At 39.1% G+C, this 22392-nt stretch overlaps 1 pseudogene; it reads right to left on the reverse strand.

Annotated features, from left to right (window-relative positions):
• Positions 1–22392, reverse strand: part of LOC142194096 (myosin-6-like) — a 62235-nt pseudogene that overhangs the window by 13304 nt on the left and 26539 nt on the right.

Genomic DNA, 22392 nt, shown 5'->3' on the forward strand with positions numbered 1-22392 from the left:
TCTCCCGCATAATGGTTCAGAGCCTAGTAATTCTTCCACTGCCCTTACTTCTGTTTGAGGAAGGTACTGCTGCCGCCAACTTTCATTGATGATACTTGCTTGAGCTCCAGTGTCCCATAATGCCTGAAGAGGAACCCCATTTAGTTTACATAGGACCATACACCTTTTTCCTATTAAATTGATGAGTTTTCTTTGGCCTCTCGACACACTTTCACTCATCTGTAAGTTAGTTGTCGTGCACTTCCTAGAAGTGACTTGCTGTATATTGTTCTGTTGAAGCTCCAGTTGTTGGATACGATCACATACATTTTGGAAATAAGTATGTAGCAGATTTTCTTTGGCTTCCATACCTGAAGATGGTACTTTCTTTGGTTGGGACTGGGGCTTGGCACAGGTTACTGATTGTCCCTCATCAGCAACCTCCTGTCTTTTAACTGTGCAGATCTGGGTGCACAACATCCCCTAGCATAATGTCCTTCTTTACCACATTTGTAGCAGTGGCGACATGTATGACCTTGATTTGATGTCTTGCAGGCCTCACAAATTGGATTCTGCTTATTTCTGGAAGTTACTTGGGATGAAACCAATCTTGGTTCTTGAGAAGTCTTAAGTAACTTTTTCAATTCTGACATCTCATTCCTCAGTTCTTTCACAGCCTCCTCCCAGTTTGTCACTTCTGTATCTCCTGAAGGTGGAACTTTCTTTGATTTTAGCGTAGGTGGGGCGGTTTGAGTTGTAGATGACTCTACTTTTGTAAGTAATCCTTGTTGTGTGGTACCAGCCTGCATTTCGCCAAGTTTGCTGATTTTGCTGGAAGAGTACTTCTTTAATTTCTGTTCCCTCTCTTGTTCCCAACTGGCAGCTTCATTCATTTTCTTTATTAATACGTCATCAGTGACAGTGGGATCATCCAAATAAGGTTTCAATTGGAATTTAATGTGTTCACTGAGCAGTCCTGTTCCTACTGATCTCAGGAATTTCCTTTGAATCAAATCCGTTTCAAATTTTTCCTCTGCTCCCACTTCTCTAGAGGCAAAGAGAAGTCTGTCCTTTAGTTCTATAGCCCTGAAGAGGAAATTTTGAGGAGATTCTTTGCTGTCTTGCGAGATATTTACCAGCCGGTGGTATAAGTCTGAGTTGCTCTCCTCCTTGTAGTGTCCTTTTAGGATAGTCTTCAGCTGTGGCAGTGTTAGATCACTTTTCATCTCTAACATATTTCTTATACTCAGGCCGGGGCTTATTGCTTTAACTACTGCCTCAATCACTTCTAATTCACTGTAGCCCTTTTGCAGTCCCATGTCTATCTGGTGCATGAGATTTGTGTAAGACAGTTTGTCTTTTTGACCTCTTTCACCAATTTGACCAATAATTTTAAAGTCTTTCCGTATTGTCATTTCTGGCCACATGTTCTGTGGAGAAGTCCTGCAGTACGTCTCTCTCTCTGACACCTCTTGCTTTGTTTGACTTGATGTCTCAGAAACAAGGGCTTTTTCTAACAGTTTGCTAGATTCCTGGAATGCTTTCTGCAAAGTAAGGTACTGTGCCTTTAAATCTTCCAATTGAGTCTGGGTCTTAGTCTCTTTTGCCTGTGCCCCGACCTCTGCCTCTGAATGCAGATCTGTAATGAACTGTTTGCACTTTTGGAGGAACAGACAGGTAACATCTTCATCCTCTGTTTCTCCCACTTCATCAAGCAGTTTATTGATGGCATTCAGCAGGTGCCTGCAGGTTCTGGCTTTGGAGATTTGCTCCCCTGGCACTTTAAGATATTTGCTAACAGCACCCAGTTCATCAAATGTTAGATGCAGCAAGGACTCACTAATGTCATTAATACAGCTCTCCACATCCATTGTCAGTCTGCTGGGCAGGATCTCACTGAGGGGACACTCACAGGATATCACTGAGATGGCTGCACTGTACAATTGGTTCTTTTCTATCTCTTATTGAGTGAATTCTGCTCTGTATCTTCTATGAATTGTCACTACATCCCATCCTCGTCGCCATTTTTGTTGCACACCTAATGAACTAACACTGGTGTGGTTGGGGGGGTTTATATTCTTTATTCACCTTATCTGTAATCATAAGGGACATGCATCAATATGGAGAGCAGGACCTCCCTTCTTCTTGCTATCTGAGGTGCACTACAATAAGTGTCCTTACATACTATCTAGTAGTTATACATTAGCATCAAGTTCTCAGTCATTCCTAACATCAGTGACTGTATCAACATATACTGAACAATACAATATGAGAATATAACAACAACATGGCTGCAGCAATTAATCACTGTACCTGTAATCATAAGGGACATGCATCAATATGGAGAGCAGGACCTCCCTTCTTCTTGCTATCTGAGGTGCACTACAATAAGTGTCCCACCAGAAACACACCTCTGAGATACATGGTCCCACTCTAGTGTCAGATTACAGGACCTGTAAACTGCTAGTCTGACACTAGGTAATATCCAAATTTTTGTGTGGTGGATCTTTCTGTATATATCTCACAACTGGAAAACACAGTAGTAGTACCCATGTAGTGAAACACAGCAAAAAATGCATTGCAGGTTTTTTTCCATAGCGTTTTTCATAGAAAGTCTGCAGAGTTTTTCTCTGCGGACTTTCTGCCCTTATATCCATACCCATACGTTTTCACAGGTATAATTGACATACAGCGCTTTTCTAGTGCTGATTTTTTTCTGCAATGTGTGGATGGCATTAGCCAGAATCCAATCCCCTTTGTAGGTACTGTAAAACGCTGAGTTTTTTGGTACAGGGTTTCCGCTGTGGGCAAAATGCTGTGTTCTTGCAATGTGGGGCCCCGGTCTAAGGGTTTCAAGGGTTACTGCCCATCTGTAATCTCTGTCTCTACTTTTTTAAAAATTTAAAGGGATCCTATCATTAAAAGGCATTTTTTGTCCCTAACACGTAGGACTAGCCTTAAGAAAGAACTTAACTCTCCAGCGCCACCTCCATCTTCTTCAGGAACGGCTCTTCTTCGCGTCTTCTTCTGGTGGTTGGCGTCAAACTTCTAGGCCTAGGGCAAAGCCGACTATGCATGCCTGCCGGCCACAAGAAAATGACCGCTTACAATACTGTGCAAACGGCCATTTTCTTGTGGCCGGCGGGCATGTGAACTCGGCTTTGCCCTAGGCCCGAGGCCTAGAAGCTTGAAGCCTCCGTCGGAAGAAGACGCGAAGAAGACCCGTTCCTGAAGAAGATGGAGGCGGCGCTAGAGAGATCTCTCGCAGCATTGGGGACGCCCCCAGTGCTGTTTTAGCGCTGGGTCCCACCCCAAGTGCTGCGAGAGAATTCATTTGCATACTGACCAAAACCGGATTATATACCAAATGGCAGCCCGGAGAAGACGTCTAAAGGTAGGAGACGAATAGCTTTTCTTAAGGCTATTCCTACGTGTTAGGGACAAAAAAATGACTTTTAATGATAGGATCCCTTTAATACTATACATACATATAATAGCTTTTTCAATTGCCACAATACCTTGATCTGGGCTTGTAGGTTCCGCATGCTTTTTGTTGCTTCAGTGGCTTGCCGGGTAGCATGACTTAATTGAATTTCCATTTCATTCAGGTCTCCTTCCATTTTTTTCTTAATCCGGACTGCCTCATTTCTACTTTTGGCTTCTGAGTCCAAGTTAGATTGCAGTGATTCAATAATACGCTGTTGATTTCTCCTGTTTTTTGTGGATTTAGGTGCAATAAAGATTTCAGTTCTAATTACTTATACATTGCCGTTATAGTATAGATACATACTGTACATGGTTATGAATAGGCTTTTTTTGTATATTAATGATGCAATAGATATGTATATTATTAGTAGTAAATAATTTAGTTTTGAATTTTGTCAGAACGTTCATGAAGATCAGTGACCAGTCTCAGTTTGGTCCTATTCTTTTTCTGCATGAGTCTTGAAGAACTTTCTATGGCCTGGCAATTGTCAGAATCGCAGCCGTGATCTCCTTATTGTAGCTAAGTTATCATTCCAAAATAAGGTAATCACGACTGGGTTTTAGACCAAAGAAAGTACCTGTATTCATGGTCATAAAGATTGAAACTATATCAAAATAACAGACCACACTTAAGATGATTACAGAAAATCAGCAGTTTTATTTATATATATATATATATATATATATATATATATATATATATATATATATATATATATATATATATATATATATATATATATATATATATATAATGAATATACCTTATGTTCTCTGTCTCTTCATCCTTTTCAGACAATTTTCTTTCAAATTCTGCTTTTATTTGAGATAATTCTAGCTGAAATCTCAGAGTTTTGCTTTCTTCATGTTCAAGGGCACCCTTTAAAATAAAAGGAAAAAGTATGAAGTTTTCTGTGTCATAATTACATTGATTTACATTGTTTGACTAAATGTTAATTTTCATGATGCACCTATACCACTTTTTTCAGAAATGTGTGCCATTTCTAAATTGCATGTGAGGCTAAGGCCCCACGGGACATCTCGCAGCAAGAAAGGGCTGCAGGAAAAAATGTGGTGGGAATGCATCGCAGTTCTTCTCGCAGCGCTTTAAACAGAAAGTTCAACAAGTTTTCCTCTGCAGAATTTCTTTTTTTTTTTTTAATGTAGATTGTAAGCCCCACATAGAGCTCACAATGTACATTTTTCCCTATCAGTATGTCTTTGGAATATGGGATGGAAATCCATTCAAACACGGGGAGAACATACAAACTCCTTGCAGATGTTTTTTTGTTTTTTTTGCCCTTGGCGGGATTTGGACCCCAGGACTCCAGCGCTGCAAGGCTGCAGTGCTAACCACTGAGCCACCGTGTGGCCCTCCTCTGCAGAATTTCTGTTACAATTATATCTATGGGGAAACTGCCGGTGTTTCCATAGATATAATTGACATGCTGCGATTTCCAAAACTGCACCAGTTTTGGAAATCGCAGTGTGTCCGCACCCCGGTTTTTACCACAAGGTGGCATAGAATTCAGTAGAATCCTATCCACTTTGCACTTACTATAAAACGCTGCGATTTTTCCCAAACATTATACTGACAATGAGTATAATCTCATGTGTACGTTTGATCTAATACTTTGCATGTACTTTTATAGTATAAGTTGTCCTTACCTCAGCTTCCTCCAGGGCCACCTGAACCTCTGACTTCTCTTGTTCAACTTGTTTCTTCACCTTCTCTATTTCATGTAAACTCTTATTGCCCTCACTGACTTGGTCAGTCAAATCTGAAATTTCCTCTGAAAAGCAAATATCAATAGGTTACAGTCTGGATTAAACTGTGGAATTTAAAGCATATGTCAAGTTATAAAACATCTTTTCATAAATTACATTAAACTTCATAATGTACTTTAAAAAAGAAAAATGTTTCCTTTTCTATTTATCAGGTTGAATTACGTTGGGTTCACACCAGTGCCCGATCTCCGTTCTGCAGACAGAAGACGGAAACCTGTCAGACCACGCTGGTGAGCGTTTTATGCTCTCTGTGGCGAAACAGGTTTTTTTTTTAAAACCGGACACAAAGTCCTGCATGTCCGACTTTGTGTCTGGTTAAAAAAAACGGATTTCACCGCAGAGAGCACAAAGCGCTCCCCGGTGCTCATGGCCGGACACTTTTCAAACCCAGTTTCCATAACCTGCATATGACGAGGCTACTGGAAAAGATATTTAACTGCAGCTGCTACAATGTGAGTGGGACAGCTCTTTTGCCACTGCTATCAAGGCCGTAGGCTACATGGACACAAACATGTGCATTGTAGGATCCACAGGAAAATGGCGCATGGATGATATCCACGTGCTGTTCGTGCACTCCATGGTTCCAATCATTTCCTGCAGTGAACCCAGACCACAAAACCCCCAATAATAAACATTTTTTGGACATATTCCATCTTGTAAATAAATAAAAAGTCAGGAGTGGATTTAACAGAAGAGAAGCATCTTAGAGCTTCCTTTTTGTATTCCATTCCATATCAAGCCACTCTTGAATTTGGCTTAAAAAGACGCTGCAAAATCTGCTACAAAAAATGCTGCGTTTCTGCAACGTTAGGCCTTAGCCTCACGAAGCTTATTAGCATCATTAAAGGGGCTCTATCATTGGGAAAAGTCATTTTTAACTAAGCACATACTTGCATAGCCTTTAGAAAGGCTATTCCACACCTACCTTTTGTATGTAAATTGTCTCAGTGGTTTATGAATGAGCCCGTTTTTATTCATATGCTAATTAGTCTCCAGCAAGCACAGGAATTCTCAGTGAGCACTCCTCTCTCTGCTGTGTGCTATGTATGACAGAAGGGAGACGAGTCATCAGCAGTAGTAGCCTGTGCTTGTACACACAGGAGACAGTGCTCGATTAAACTTCCGATAGAGCCCCTTTAATGTAGCCATTTGACCATAACAGATAGAGCACACGTAATAAGGTTCTGTCACCATTTCCACCAACTCTAGCTCTTTGTTTACTTTAATAGGCGCTGCGCCACTAACTACAACACAGTTGAAATATTTTCTCTAGCCCTCACTGTTCCCATGTATCAGCGCAGTTAGATTTGGTGCCTGATATGATAATTAGACTCTTTACTGTTAGGTGGGCAGTGTCATGCACAAACAGGTAAGAATCAAACAGTTCGGAATCACACCTCTTTGCCTACTCCTACTCCGACCACCCTTTTGATAGTCCAGAGCCTAAATGACATATCAGGCACCAAAATTAACTGCACCGATTGCTCTGGTATGGTGGGGGCTAGAGAAAATATTTAAACTATGTTGGAGTCAGTAGAGTGGTGAGTGTTGAAGGATACAAAGAACTGTAGTTAGTGTAAGTGGTGAAAGGTCCTCTTTAGGTGTTATATACGTTTTATAGATACATTTAATTTAATGGACATTTACTTCCAATGAAAAATGTTCCTACCTTGCAGATTCTTATTTTCACGCTTTACAGTTTCTAGGTTATCCAGTACTTCCTCATAGGCATTTTTCAACTTGAACAATTCAGTGCTTAAGCTGCGGGCCTCCTTTTGTGAGGCTTCCAGCTCAGCCTGCGCCTCTTCATACTTCTGTTTCCAGTCAGCTATAATTTTGTCAAAGTTGCGCTGCTTCTTGTCCATGGCAGCAGCAGCAGCATTGGACCTCTCCAGATCAATCATCATGTCTTCCAGCTCACTCTGCAGGCGATGCTTGGTCTTCTCCAGAGAAGAACACTTAGCATTAGCAGCTTCAACAGCCTCTTCAGCCTCCTGCAGCCGTGCAGCTAACTTTTTTCTAGGAAACAATGTAAAGGCAATGAAATAAGGTTCATATAAATGTAAATGAGAAATATTGCTTTCTTTTTCTATGGCCATTTCCTATCAAGGTCTGTTCTAAACTCATGGTTTTATTTATAAATGGAACCACAACACAGTGCCTTATCCATCATAAAATGGACAAGACCACTGACTCATAATGTGCCACTATTTTGTACTTGTGCAACACAGAAGTGAACAGAGTTTAATGCACAATTTCAAGCTACAGTTAAATGTGATGATACTATTTGGTCGATATGGTGGCCTAATTGTTAGTTCTGTGTTTGTGGGTTCAAATCTTAATGGGGTTTATATGTTTTCTCTCTGTATATGTGGACGACATACTTTGCTTCTTCCAACTCCTCTGTCCTCTGAATTGCATCTGTCTCATATTTGTTCCTCCATAAAGCCACCTCAGCATTGCATTTGGACAAACTTCTCTGAAGTTCAGCTTTAGCTTCCTGTTCTTCATCAAATTGTTCACGAAGAAGATCACAGTCATGTCTAGCAGATTGAAGAGCATGAGCCAGTGCGTTTTTGGCCTGAGCAGTAAAATTAAAGTTTTAGTTCACTTGAATTCCTTCTTTCATACAATCTAATACATACAGCTATTATTTATATGTGCTGTATATTACCTTCATATTGACCTCTTTCCTGCTAAGGATATATGGGCTAGATATAAACATGAAATGGACAGAGAAATTTCCTTCACCGCCTTCTAAATGTAATAATTTTACATTTTTCTGTTGACATTGCTATATGAGGAATAATTCTTTGTGTGACAAGCTGTGCTTTTATTTGGTACCATTTTAAGGTACCAAATATAATCTTTTAATTCGCTTTTATTAATGTTTTTGAGGTCCTTATGAAAAATCATAAAAATTACTTTTTGCATTTTGTTCCTACATCATTCACTCTACATTAGAAATGACATGGCAGCTTTGTCCAGTGGGTCAGTACGATTACAGCGATACCATATTTATATTGGTTTTATTATGTTTTACCAACCATATTCTGACATCTATAACTTTTATACTGTTTTGCTGTTGGAGCTATCTTGGTGCTCTTTATTAGCAGAGCAAGCTGTAGTTTTTATTGGTACCAATGCTTGATATTTATGACTTTTTGATCACTTTTTATTGCTCTTTGAGTTTACAAAAATACATTCATTTGTCCATATTTTTTAACCTTTTTTTTCCTGTTAAATGAGGGGACTTGAATTTGGGATCCGCTGATCCCCAGTGTAATGTACTACAAACCAAGTTGACAACAAGTTGGAGTGTAGTAGAAGATACATGATACAGAAGATACACATAGTATATATAATCATCCTCTGAGCCTGATAAGACCTCAGTGACTTAAATATTTAATGGTATATGGACCACAGAGGGTTCTGGTCTTCTCGGTTCTGGCAGATCTGGTGAATAGATGATGATATGTTCTTACAAACATATCCATGCAATTCCACTAATGTATATGTGTACAAAGGAAAATTATGAGATCTAAACTATGTGGGAACCATCTTTTAAATGTAATCTTGCAATAGAAATATGTAGTTTTTGCTAAGTAAATTAAAGTACTACATTACCTTTGTTTCTTCTTCAAGTTGTTTTCTAAGTTCTTCTATCTGTTGTGTAAATGAAGATTTTCCTCGTGATAGCTGACTTATTAAAGATTCTTTTTCTTCAAGAAGTCTTGAAAATTCTCCTGTTTTTAACATATATGAGACCAATAGTTTAAAAGGATTGTCCGGCATAAATGTAAAATCAATCCCTAAACTAATGCCCTCCCCCCGCCTAACTTCTAATCGACTTAATTAAAAAATATATATATTTATCTATATACCTGGGGTGGTCACGTGACTGCCCGAGCCACATTTTCTGATGATCTGGTGTTGTTCCATTTCTGTCCCCCATCCCTCTCATGCTTACCCATCCTCATTCTTCTGGCATGAAGCGGCACTTCCTCTGCTTCTGCCAGCACCTGCACATTAGAGCTTTATTGTACAGTCACTGGCAGAAGCAAAGAGCGCATGCGCAAGAAGTCCACAGACGAAGATGCCTCCTGGACCAAAAAAAAATGATCTCCAGGATTCAGAAGACAGGTAAGTATGATTTGGCGGGGTGATTAGAGCTGAGTTAGGTAGGTAGGTAGGTAGATAGATAGAGCTAATGGTCCATGGGATAGTTAGGGAAACAGGAAGCGGGTGTGAGAGGGAGGATCATGTACTTCTTTGTAGAAGCATGGTATGTGTAGACTTTTCTTTCTGCATAAAAACTTTTTCAGTCTTGAAGAGAACCTGTCATCACCATTACATTCCAAAAAAAAGCATGGTCATAGTAGTGATGGGTCTTCTTTAGGAATGGGATTTGTATAGGAGAATACCTTCTGAACACTTATGAAAACGGTTGTCATTGCTTATAACACTTTGTGTTTCCTATGTGCTAAATGATACAGTAACTATAGAACCACATTGATCAGTTTTATGCTAATTGTATAGCTATAGCTGTATGCTTTCTATAACCTTATGCTACTTCTATAGATATTAATAGTACAAAAAAAGTAATGGATACCATTTTCAGTTTGAAGCCTTCCTCTTTGAGTGGTGAGCTCATTCACTTGCCGGGTCATCTCATCCATTTTAGCCTTTGCTTCGTTAAGCTGATCTTCATATGTTCGACAAAGTTTTTCTGATATGGCCTGTAACAAAGTCAGAGGGATCTTGAATGTCTGAGAAGACACTGCTTCTACTGAGTATTTTCCAACTAAGTTGACTGCATAATTCAGTCACTACAATTAATAAGTTGCATTTTGTTTTATCCCTCAAACTTAGTAAAGAAACTAATCTTCTATGTCATATAAATGTTTTAGTTATATTTTAAATTCACCACTAAAGAAACAAAAAAATAACATTTGACAATTTGTTAAACTCACCTTAGATTTGACCAATTGTTCCATATTTGAAGATAGATCATCTGACTCCATCCTGAGCTCACTCTTTTCCTTTTCAAGTTTTTGCTTCACTCTTTGGAGGTTGTCAATTTGCTCTCCTAGTTCTGAGACGGCGTCTGCATGTTTTTTCCTTAGAGCTGCCGAGGTTGCTTCATGATGCAGAGTGGCTTCTTCCAGATCTCTGCGTAGTTTCAGGTACTCTGCCTCCCGCTTCTTGTTCATTTCCAACTGAGCAGATGTTGCTCCACCTGCCTCTTCTAGCCTTTCACTTAATTCTTCCAACTCTCTTGTGAGATCTGACCTCTGCTTTTCTACCTTTGCACGCGCTGCTCGTTCAGCTTCCAGTTCTTCTTCTAACTCTTCTATTCGGGCCTGAAAAGTAACCAATGTCAAACGTCATGGACATGAGAATTATAACTTTTCTCTTTTAGTATTACAGCATTTTGTTTATCTGCTTTACATTTACCAATGTGCATTTTCCCCAATCCTATTACTTCTTCCCCACCATTGATGCATATGTCCATAGACCTATAATTAACTGAATTTTTCATTAAATTATTGGTCACCTGGGAAACCATAGGAAATAAAATAAGCACACACAGAGACCTACATGTGTATTACTCGTATTACCCATCAGTAGTTACTTACTTGAAGTTCCTTTATTTTCTTCTGAAGCTGGATGACAATGGCTTGCTCATCTTCAATCTTAGAAGACAACTGATTGATTTCAAATTCCTTCCTATTGAAGCCAGCAAACAGAAATTAGAAGGACACAGCTTCCTTGTAAGATAAAGTAAACGTATTCCCTACATTTCTGTAGAGTACATTTATATTGATGCATTATATATTTTAGCGAATGGTACAAGGAGGTTTCTAAGTATATCACACTCTATTAGGTCTTTTGGATGCCATAAAAGGGATCCCCGCTCAAGGTCCCACGCATTAGCAAGAGCAGACATCCTCAGCAGAGAGAACCTCCTGCTGTATTGGGCTCAGCCTGATAATGTATTACATAGTTGTCCATCCCCTTTGAACAAAGAAGCTGTGTAACACAGTTCTACTGTACAAAAAGGACAGAGGACCATTGCAGAGGACAATCATTTTTATGACTGAACTAATTTTGGAGACTTTCTAAGGATTCATTCATTTAGTTTGCGTTCACATGGCAGAATCTGACACTGAATTTGAGGTGGATTCTGCCCCAAATTCAGCTTCAGATTCCACCTTGATTTTGCCTCACATTATATTCAATAGGAGGCAGATACTGGGGCAGGATGCCCAAAAAAATAAGTATCCTGGTGTCCTGCTCAATCTTGCTATATAAAGTCACTAAATCTGTGGCTTGAGACATCGCTTTACTTAGGCCAATTTAAATGTCTGTCTCAATGTCCTCTTCATTTCCCACCATGTGAATATAGCCTTAGATGGTGGAAGAAATCTTTTACTTATTCCTTTGTATTTGTAAACCTACTTTTTTAGCTTTTCTTCCAGCTGCTGCTTATCATTTTCAGAATCCATAAGACTCTCTTGTGTTAGCTTCAGATCGCCTTCCAGCTTGCGTTTAGCTCTTTCAAGATCCATTCTCACTTTCTTCTCTTGTTCTAAGGAACCCTCAAGCTAAAGTGAATAAAGAGGAATACTCAGAAATATGTTTTATGTACATGATTTTTCTCTTAATGTGAAGATAGCCTTGCTGGGGCTTATTGAGGCTTTGTTATCCAGGCATATTTCTATGGTTCATTCCAATTTATATACTGTATATTTAGATGTAGCTTCTTTCAATTATCCTATGTTTTATTATATACAGAATTAAAGTGTGCAATTTACAGCTTCGTAGAATATAATTCTTAACAGGTCCATATTTATTAAACCACAAAAATAGTAGAATTTTCTAATTTGTCTCTTTTTTTACATAGTTCCCATTAATCATTGTTAATTTAGCCGGGCTCAAGATGTTGCTTCATTTTGTTGCTTACGTTTTCTGTAGTTATAATTTATATTAATATAGCCATAGAAAAAGAGAAAATCCCAAATCTGTTCTTACATCATCTACTTGCTGTTCTAGCTTTGTTTTCAATTTGGTCAGTGTGTTGACTTTGTCTTCCTCTGCTTGTAGGTCATCTAGGGTTTGCTGGTGGGCCTCTTGTAAAGCCTTTTTCTCCTTAGTTAACTTATTAATAGTATCATCCAGAGCTGCCATTTCCTCAGTTAAATTTTTGACCTGGAAATTGATTGGAGAAAAAAAACCAATAAGTGCCGCAGAAACCTGTTATTGTATATAAAATTTGTCTTTGACTTTCAATTTCCACAGGTACTATGTGCTATTGTGGAAAGGGGCATAACTACCACGGAGGCAGCAGAGGCAGCTGCCACCGGGCCTGGGACACAGCTACCGCTGTGGTTTTTCTTTTCTTTAATAGGCCGTTACCGGGCTGGAGTTGCTCCAGCCGGTAACGGGCCCTATTTACTTACCGATCCTGGCAGACCCCAGAGTATAATAATTGTTTATGGGTGTCCACAGTGGGGCATAATACTGTGTGCAGGGGCCACAATGGGGGATAATACTGTGTTCAGGGGCGACTAAGGGACATAATACTGTGTGCAGGGGCGACTAAGGGACATAATACTGTGTGCAGGGGCCACTAAGGGACATAATACTGTGTGCAGGGGCCACTGAGGGACATAATACTGTGCACAGGGGCCACTAAGGGACATAATACTGTGTGCAGGGGCTACTATGGGACATAATACTGTGTGCAGGGGCCACTGAGGGACATAATAGAGCGCGAAGGAATACGGAGGAGGGGTCCGGTCGAGGTCGTCGGTGTTGGTCACTCGGTCGGTTGGTCGGGGAAGGGGTGGGGGGGCATGTCAAAAGTTCGCCACGGGGCCCCGTCATTCCTAGTTACGCCACTGATTGTGGATAAAATGTCCATTATTTAATCTATCACAACTTTTTGCTGCTACAAAACAGAACATTTACCTTGTTTTCTGTTGCATGCTTTTCCTTCTCTGCTTTAGCTAATGTTATTTCAAGATCATCAATGTCTTTCTTAAGTTCAGAACATTCATCCTCCAGTTTCCTTTTCTTAGACGTGAGCTCTGAGTTCATTTCTTCCTCATCTTCTATTCGCTCAGTGAGATCCTTAATTTTGGATTCCATTTGAATCTTAGTTTTAATTAACAAGTCACATCGTTCCTCAGAATCAGCCAGAGTGTCTTATTCCTATGAGAAGGTTTAGATAACGTGTTTCATAGTCTCTTCCTATATGCTTTTCATAGATAGATGATAGATAGATAGATAGATAGATGATAGATAGATAGATAGATAGATAGATAGATAGATAGATAGATAGATAGATCACCCGGCCGCCATAGCCGCCGGGTGTCTACTGCTTTAAGCAGTAGACAGCCGGCTCTAATGCCTCCAATCGGTCCCCGGACAATACTTTTTCCAAATCAAATATATCTGCAAATTTTGAAGCTTAACAATATCATAATTTGATCTGGTCACTTATGATAATAACATTTTTAGAGATGATTTATCACAAAATTTACACAAATTGCATACATTATTAAAGCCACATACATTACTAAATAGATTTCTCAGACCGGATAAGGCTGGAGTAATTTGGAAATCAATTTCAGAATGGCTGTATAATTCTCTATGAAAGTTTCCCTGCTTGATATTAAACTGAGAATTTAATAGTCTTGCTCTCTCTGTCTCTAAAACACATATTTTAACATCAGGTGGAAAAAAATTCTAAAAGAATTATGGAGCTATTTTGACATAGATTCTCAAAGTAGGCAGAGATCTGTGATCCCTAACTTATATATATTGTGACAGGACCAGGGGCAAATTTACGTGTTTACAGCTCTCAAATAATATGGATGCGTAATAAGTATTTTCAGTACATAACAGATTTACTTTATAATTAACATATATTTATGTTCTTACCGCTTGTAACTGAAGTGTTAGATCATTCTTTTCCTGCACTAATGAGACCTGTTTTTCCTCAAGCTCTTTCCGTCTGGCTTCCGATTTTTCAAGTGCCTCTTTTAGCTTTTGGAATTCTTCTTTCATGTTTGCCATTTCCTTCTCGGTTTCTGCAGACTTCAACAAAGGCTTAATCTTGAAGTAGAGCTTCATCCAAGGCCAATTTTTAACAGTCATAAAAGCACGAATGTTCCATTGGATAACAAGCAATGCATCCCTAAGAAAACATATTGATTTTTACTAGTAATCAACACTTAGGGACAGAAATGTGGAGAACTTGTGGGGCACGGTCAATAATCATGTTTGGGCTTACTCTATAACATAATTATATATATAAACATGTTTATGAAAGTATAATATGTGAATTCAGTTTCAGTAGTTGTATGTGTCATAATATCCACAAGGATAGGTCATCAGTACACACTCTGTGGAGTTTGACACCCAGACCCCACACAGATCAGCTGTTCTGGCAGCATCCAGGTACCAGAACCTACTGCTTTGGATGGGGAGCAGCAGAACAGTAGCAAAGCTGCAGCTCCCTGATGCCACCATACAATGGCTGGGGATGCAGCTTTATTCCTATTACAAGGAACAGGCTATTTCCACTCCCTCTCCACTGCAGTAGCTTTTGGCACCCAGAGGCAGAGTCCAGATGTCGGACCCCGTAGGTAAGTCACCAGTGGGGAACTGTATCAGAGACTGTATTAGGTACAAAAAAATCTTGTTCTCTCCAAATATAACTACAAAAGCTACAATTTTCAAATAAAAATGTTTGTAATAGTGGCCAACAGTTATGTCAAGTTCACAGCCACATTAAAAGGACCTTTCACTACTTCCACCAACGCTTTTAATTCTTCAATAGGCACTTTTCTACTGATTCCAGGACATCTGAAATTTTTCTTTAGCTCCATCTGTTCTAAAGCAATAATTTCTGTTAGTTTTAGCACCTGGTATGCTATACAGACAGGAACCGCCTACCGGACAATAGAGAGCCTAATTAGCGTATTTGGAACTGAAATAAATGGCAGCAACTGCTCCGGAGTGCTGGGGCAGAAAAAAAAATGCCAACTGAGCTGGAATCGGTGGAGTGATGTCTATTGATGGGTGTAAAGAGTTAAATGGTGGTGAAAGGTTCTCGTTTAGTCATGTGATAGTATTTCTATAGTTCTCTGTGCTGAAAAAGGAAAATTATGGCTTAAGTGCCACCTATTGGACAGTAGTAACCCTAGTCAATTTTTAGACCTTAAAGAGAACCTTTTATGGGTTTGGGCACAGGCAGTTTTATATACCGCTGGAAAGCCGACAGTGCGCTGAATTCAGTGCACTGTCTGCTTTCCCGATCTGTGCCCCGGGTGAAGAGCTATCGGTGCCGGTACCGTAGCTTTTCACAGTCAGAAGGGCGTTTCTAACAGTCTGTCAGGAACATCCTTCTTCATAGCAGAGTCTATAGCGCTGTACAGTGAGACCGGGGAGGAACGCCCCTCCCTCTGCACAAAGTACGCGTCCATAGACGAGTATTATCAGGAGGGGAGGGGGCGTTCCTCCCCGCTCACACTGTACAGTGCTATAGACTCTGCTGTGAGGAAGGGCATTCCTGACAGACTGTCAGGAACGCCCTTCTGACTGTGAAAAGCTACGGTACTGGCACTGATAGCTCTTCACCCAGGGCACAGATCGGGAAAGAAGACAGTGTGCTGAATTCAGCGCACTGTCAGCTTTCCAGCGGTATATATAACTACCTGTGCCCAAACCCATGAAAGGTCCTCTTTAAAATGTTCTTGCAGCATGACTTGGTATTCAGGCCAAACCATGAAAATCTCTTCCAAAAGGAAAAGACATCCTGGTCACATGACTCTGGTCTATTATAGGTTAGCCAAAGAATATGAAGATTGCATAAAACATTCTGATAAGACTGACCTAAGTTTTGCTTTTAGTTCAGGATACATGAGCAAAATCAAATGTTATGTTCCTGAATTCACATTCTTGTCATATTACTAATTCTTATACTTTTACCTTCTTTCAATAATCTTTTGGAATTCAATTCTCATTAGTCTTCCTCGGGCTCTTGCCTGTATCATTGTGAGAACTTTAGCTAATCTTTCATCCCGTATCTCTTCAAGATGTCCTAGCAGACCAGCCTTGAAAAAAACCTATTATACAAAAAAAAGCCTGTTTTATATTTACAATGCGTGCTCCATTGTGTGAGTAGTTTTTGGGCAGACCTGGATATAGATAAGTTTTACGTCTTGTGATATTGCCAACATCGTTACACTATATTAGAAACATGTGCATAAAGAAATGTTATACTATAATTCAGAAGAACGGTTCTGAGCGTAAACATTTTATCAATGAAGGATTACAGAGATTGATTATCCATAATATAAATTGTTAGCACTAATATTTACACACTGAAATATTAATAACCTTTGTATGCCCAAAGCGATACTGAGTGTGATCAATGTCCAGACTTCCTAAAAGTTTTTCTGACGCCTTCCTGTTGTCCACAAATTTGTCTTCTAGAATGGCGCTAGGATTCAGAATGCGATACCTTCCAAAATAAATCAGTAAATTAGACTCTTATGGTTATACAATGGTTACCCCTAGCTTTTATGAAGCCTAGGGCAAAAGTGAAGTATAACCTACACTCACCGGCCACTTTATTAGGTACACCTGTCCAACTGCTCGTTAACACTTAATTTCTAATCAGCCAATCACATGGCGGCAACTCAGTGCATTTAGGCATGTAGACATGGTCAAGACAATCTCCTGCAGTTCAAACCGTGCATCAGTATGGGGAAGAAAGGTGATTTGAGTGCCTTTGAACGTGGCATGGTTGTTGGTGCCAGAAGGGCTGGTCTGAGTATTTCAGAAACTGCTGATCTACTGGGATTTTCACGCACAACCATCTCTAGGGTTTACAGAGAATGGTCCGAAAAAGAAAAAACATCCAGTGAGCGGCAGTTCTGTGGGCGGAAATGCGTTGTTGATGCCAGAGGTTAGAGGAGAGTGGCCAGACTGGTTCGAGCTGATAGAAAGGCAACAGTGACTCAAATAGCCACCCGTTACAACCAAGGTAGCCAGAAGAGCATCTCTGAACGCACAGTACGTCGAACTTTGAGGCAGATGGGCTACAGCAGCAGAAGACCACACCGGGTGCCACTCCTTTCAGCTAAGAACAGGAAACTGAGGCTACAATTTGCACAAGCTCATCGAAATTGGACAATTGAAGATTGGAAAAACATTGCCTGGTCTGATGAGGCTCGATTTCTGCTGCGACATTCGGATGGTAGGGTCAGAATTTGGCGTCAACAACATGAAAGCATGGATCCATCCTGCCTTGTATCAACGGTTCAGGCTGGTGGTGGTGGTGTCATGGTGTGGGGAATATTTTCTTGGCACTCTTTGGGCCCCTTGGTACCAATTGAGCATCGTTGCAACGCCAAAGCCTACCTGAGTATTGTTGCTGACCATGTCCATCCCTTTATGACCACAATGTACCCAACATCTGATGGCTACTTTCAGCAGGATAATGCGCCATGTCATAAAGCTGGAATCATCTCAGACTGGTTTCTTGAACATGACAATGAGTTCACTGTACTCCAATGGCCTCCACAGTCACCAGATCTCAATCCAATAGAGCATCTTTGGGATGTGGTGGAACGGGAGATTCGCATCATGGATGTGCAGCCGACAAATCTGCGGCAACTGTGTGATGCCATCATGTCAATATGGACCAAAATCTCTGAGGAATGCTTCCAGCACCTTGTTGAATCTATGCCACGAAGAATTGAGGCAGTTCTGAAGGCAAAAGGGGGTCCAACCCGTTACTAGCATGGTGTACCTAATAAAGTGGCCAGTGAGTGTATGTCCTCCCCCAATTACGGATGAGAACTGCAGGGATGGACTGTGTATCAGTCAGAAACTAACCCTTTGCAGTCCGGCAAGTGATGCTACCGTGCACAAAGCTCTCAAATGTAAGCATTCTCCTGGGTGGTGAACTATTAGATTGACTTTAATGTAAGAATACTAATTTTGTCTGTAAGTTGAGTAAATTATAAGTAAGTTATTTATAATGACTTGATGTTATGGTAGCCTAGTTAACATTTGTTCTATTTTTGTAACCGATTTTTGTCTTCTCTTTGTACTGTAACTAAACTTTTGGAAAACCTTTGATTTTCTGGCAGCATTTATTTATGTAATTAAAAAATGTTAGAATATACACATTTTTTTTTTCTGTATAGAGACAACATTTGTTAATAAAGTATATTATAAAATTTGTTAATGACAGAAATAATGCCAGAAAATCAAGAGTTGTCGGAAAGTTTGTTACGCTTTAAACTGAAACAAATGATGTACGCTGCATCTATGCCTAACAGGCTATGTTTTATAGATCATTTAGAAATATATTACTCTGAAGTATCTATATTAACGTCGTCTACTGGTAGATAATGAACATAAGGAACTCTGTATGATTAGTGACATACCTCTGTTTGAAGTCAGCATACAAAACTCTGTTTGGAAAGCCTTTGCAGCAAATACGTATTCCCTCCAAGACACCATTACAACGGAGCTGATGTAGTACTAGGAATGGGTCCATAGCACCTACAAGTAACATAAAATACAGAGTACATTCATATCTCCAGATCATTATAGCAGGAATTTATTAACCTTTTTTACTCAAAATGTGGCAAATTTTGGCACACGCCAGGCAACATTTTGGGGGTTAGGCACCACTTGGCCTCTTTTTTAACACTTGGATGAGACTTAACACGTCTGACAAGTTTATTATAATTTAAGACAGAAATTAAGTAGAAGTTACATATGAGATCTATGGCAACTTTCTGATGCATCACAATGTTTAAGGGTAGTATACCATTCTATAATTATATCTGATGCCAACAAGTTTAGATGTAAACGAGCATAGAAAACAGGTATCGATAAAATTCTCCCCTATGTTTTAAAATATCGACATAAGATATGAAAAATTACCTGGAGTTTTGGTTTCATTGGGAATGATACAACGCACAAAATGTGGTGCTGTTGATCTAAGATTGGTCATTAATTTGTTCAGATTTTCCTGAAGTAAAAATAATTTATGTTAATAATAAATACACTGTGACTATGTGGAATCATTTTTATTGGTTTGTAATAAGAAATATAATAGTCAACAGTGGTGTATTTGTCCAGATAGCAAATTAAACTTACCCCCTGGAAAAAAGTTGAAGATGCTGCTTTGTCTAGCGAAAAGGTGTTCATTACATTCCAGAGCTACAGTAAACATTGGGGTTTGACCAGGTCCCCACCATTGCAGAAATCAGGATAATCTAACGGCCGCTGTTTGGGACCGGGACAGGCAACCATGGTGGAAGATACTCCACTCTGAAAACCCCCATACAGCTTCAGAATGGTGGGTAACAGGTTAGGGTGCATTCACACGGCGTAACGTGCCGTATGACCTGGCACGTATACGCCGTGTGAGATTTTGAGCGCCGTATACACTCCCATTGATTTCAATGGGAGTTAGTCTCGTATACGCCGCGTTATTTTGCGGCCGTGATTTTGCGGCCGTAAAATAACGCGGCGTATACGATCCAGGCTCCCATAGAAATCAATGGGAGGGTATACGGCGCTCAAAATCTCACACGGCGTATACGTGCCAGATCACCCTTACTCCAACTTTGGGGATGGGTTATCATGTTCACTAATTTTCAACTTCAGTCACTTGTATTAAAGTTAGAAGATATATTTTCAGATACAAACTATTGTATGATATATTATTCCAACAAACATGTTCAGGCTTATCACATAACCTAATCACATTGTTCTACGTGTCTGCACACTAAGCCAACATTTCTTATCCTAAGTTATCCTTTCTATTCCTTAGAACCCGTCCCCTCCATCTAGGCCTTACCCTGCACTTCATGCACTTAGTATCTATCTATTCACAAATACTGGCTGTGATGGGCTTCAGTTATATGACCTTATTTATTAAAAGAGGGCTCGATTATTGTATCAAACAAGCCCTCTGACCTCTTGTGTCTCCCGTTTTCCTCATAGATTGTAAGCACTTGTGACCAGGGCCCTCACTCCCATTGTTTGATACTTTAATTCTTTGCCACATTTTTCTGTGAAATACTGTCTGTTCATGTACTCTCTGATTTCTAAAGTGCTTTGGAATATGTTAGCAGTATATACATAAAGTGCTGTGGAATATGTTAGTAGTATATACATAAAGTGCTGTGGAATATGTTAGTAGTATATACATAAAGTGCTGTGGAATATGTTAGTAGTATATACATAAAGTGCTGTGGAATATGTTAGTAGTATATACATAAAGTGCTGTGGAATATGTTAGTAGTATATACATAAAGTGCTGTGGAATATGTTAGCAGTATATACATAAAGTGCTGTGGAATATGTTAGCAGTATATACATAAAGTGCTGTGGAATATGTTAGCAATATATACATAAAGTGCTGTGGAATATGTTAGCAGTATATACATAAAGTGCTGTGGAATATGTTAGCAGTATATACATAAAGTGCTTTGGAATATGTTAGCAGTATATACATAAAGTGCTTTGGAATATGTTAGCAGTATATACATAAAGTGCTGTGGAATATGTTAGCAGTATATACATAAAGTGCTGTGGAATATGTTAGCAGTATATACATAAAGTGCTGTGGAATATGTTAGCAATATATACATAAAGTGCTGTGGAATATGTTAGCAGTATATACATAAAGTGCTGTGGAATATGTTAGCAGTATATACATAAAGTGCTGTGGAGTATGTTAGCAGTATATACATAAAGTGCTGTGGAATATGTTAGCAGTATATACATAAAGTGCTGTGGAATATGTTAGCAATATATACATAAAGTGCTGTGGAATATGTTAGCAATATATACATAAAGTGCTGTGGAATATGTTAGCAGTATATACATAAAGTGCTGTGGAATATGTTAGCAGTATATACATAAAGTGCTTTGGAATATGTTAGCAGTATATACATAAAGTGCTGTGGAATATGTTAGCAGTATATACATAAAGTGCTGTGGAATATGTTAGCAGTATATACATAAAGTGCTGTGGAATATGTTAGCAGTATATACATAAAGTGCTGTGGAATATGTTAGCAGTATATACATAAAGTGCTTTGGAATATGTTAGCAGTATATACATAAAGTGCTGTGGAATATGTTAGCAGTATATACATAAAGTGCTGTGGAATATGTTAGCAGTATATACATAAAGTGCTGTGGAATATGTTAGCAGTATATACAAAGTTATTATTACTACAATTAAAGCGTTACTGATTGCAACATGGATGTCTGTCCCAGGTAGTATAAAAAGTAAAATGTTCTGGATGATACACCATGCATCTGTATCATTATTCAATATAATAATAGCGTTGGACTAATTGTTCCCTAAACATCAGACAGGCTGAGATATTCCAGTCATTCTTTTCTGTTATGGCTACCTTATGTTACACACTCTATACATTATGTACTTTGTACAACAAAATTATGAAAGTAAAAATAAAAATTACTTTGTGCATAGAGGACACGGTTTGGAATGAAGCTCCCTTTTTGCGCTTCTTTTCTCCACCTTGATCAGCTGTGAATGAAACCAAAATATGAGAGAACGGTGAATGTTTCGAGAACTTACATGACTGCCATCTGACCTGCCCTTCCTATCATTTCAAGTTGTAACATTCTACATATTGCTCACTGGATATACAAATGTACAATATTGCAATATTATAATGGGTAAAAAAAGGAAAAGAAGCAAGAGTTTGTCAGTATACAAGGCAGCTACAGGACTAGGTTAAGAAAGTAGTTTTTTTGTTTTTTTTTACAAAAAACAATCATCACCTTTTCTTTCAACTATTGCTATACTTCTAAATCAATAATATTAGTATTTAGGGGGGAATGTCAGATCTGAGATCATGAATAAATATTTTTATACTTTTATATTATGCATGTTGTGTGTTACAAATACTAATTTTTCCTTGCTACTAAAGAAATCAGCTTTGGAACAAAGAGTGTATCTAAGATGGCGCCGACTCCCTGGTTTGCTGAATTCCTTACATTGTAACCAAGACTACAACCTGCTATGCGTCAAGATCAAGAGCAAATCATGAGAGTGCA

The sequence above is a fragment of the Leptodactylus fuscus genome, chromosome 2 (assembly GCF_031893055.1).
Source record: "Leptodactylus fuscus isolate aLepFus1 chromosome 2, aLepFus1.hap2, whole genome shotgun sequence".
Taxonomy (NCBI): Eukaryota; Metazoa; Chordata; class Amphibia; order Anura; family Leptodactylidae; genus Leptodactylus; species Leptodactylus fuscus.